The following is a 1,511-nucleotide window of genomic DNA, read 5'->3' on the forward strand; positions in this document are numbered from 1 at the left end:
TCAATATGTTCGATCAGATTGTGGCATGGCCAATGGTAAAGAAGAACTAACTATCATGTTCGAGGACGAAGCATATTCGGCCCAAGATCTACATCACCCATAGATTACAGAAAATTAGAGAGGTCCAAGGGACCTTCAGTATTGTCCAAGTCAGGGGGAGTAATGTGGGTTGTACTCTTTTTCCTTCACCATGGTTTTGTCCCAATTGGGTTTTCCTCGTAAGGTTTTAATGAGGCAACATTAAAGCACATAACAAGCTTTAAATGGTTATGGCATCCAAGGAGGAGTGTTATGAACCAGATTGTGGATGGCTTATAACCAAGAGATTAAGATTTGTAATCTTTCCATTTATCTATGACGGTGTAATCTCCTATATAAGGAACCTCTATGTTATGAATAAAAATAGACTTTTCCACTTCTTTTATAACACTAATTTAGTTTTCAGAAGAAAAAAATATCACTAATGAAAATTGTGGGAACCGAAATTCGCACTGTCGATTTACGTTTTAATTAGGAAACTAGGAAAACCCTAATTTCCCAGAGGTCCCGGATCTCTGCGAGAGCCAACGGCAAGTGACCAAATATATGCGGAAATCATGAAAAGATAACAAACGAATTTAGAGAAAACAGTAGATCTTATTTTGAGTCCGCGTAAGAGCGTTGCGATCATTACAAGAGATCATAAAAGCTTTGGCCGTAAAGGCTGTCAGCGAGTTACCTAGTTCTAGCGGCCTAAAAGCTCAAACCTGGTTGACTCGCAGCTCGATAACAAAATACGAAGAAAATATAGAAAAGGTTCTTGATTGATTTCGGACTGAACCTTATGAAAGGCTGCCTACGTACCCCTTTCGAGGATCAAGCCGAATGTAATTCAAGAGTGAAGTAAGAGATCGAACTGCTTGTGCTCGTTCGCCTGGTAATCGGGTGCCAGTCATGGAAACAGAGCATGTCGAGAATAATATCTAAGAGTTTCTAAGTGCTGAGAGTTCTGAATCTAAAAAGTTGTGCTCTGTGCCTCTCGCCTAGGACTCCTTATATACTCGCTCCTAGGTCGGTTTACGCTTTTTCCTCTTCTGCCCTTAAGCGGTCATAACTTCAAAATGGAGATATTCCATTTTTCCCGATTTTTCTAATTATCTTCGAATACTTCGTATGTATCCGCGAAAACTTGACATTTATCTTTCCTTGCGAACCAAGCATAAACCATCCTACGGTTTATGGGCTTTTGGTTAAGAAATCGTAAGTGGGTTTCGAGTCACGTCTTAGGTCTCTTTGGGCCGTTGTTTGACTCGAAACGTTTTTTACGGCTTCTTTCGATAAAAACGAACTTTCCGCGGTTTTTATCGTAAAGTTCGATTGATGACTTCAAATGACGTGAAACATGAAATCGGTTGGCTACGGTCTTCGGGAGATAGCATTAAAGAGTAGACGAGAATGCATGGATTCGTGTCGTATCGATTTTTAAGAAAGCACGGTCGCTACGTAGCAACCTTGTTCGCGTCTTTCTCCGA

The sequence above is a fragment of the Brassica oleracea genome, chromosome C6, assembly GCF_000695525.1.
Source record: "Brassica oleracea var. oleracea cultivar TO1000 chromosome C6, BOL, whole genome shotgun sequence".
Lineage (NCBI taxonomy): Eukaryota > Viridiplantae > Streptophyta > Magnoliopsida > Brassicales > Brassicaceae > Brassica > Brassica oleracea.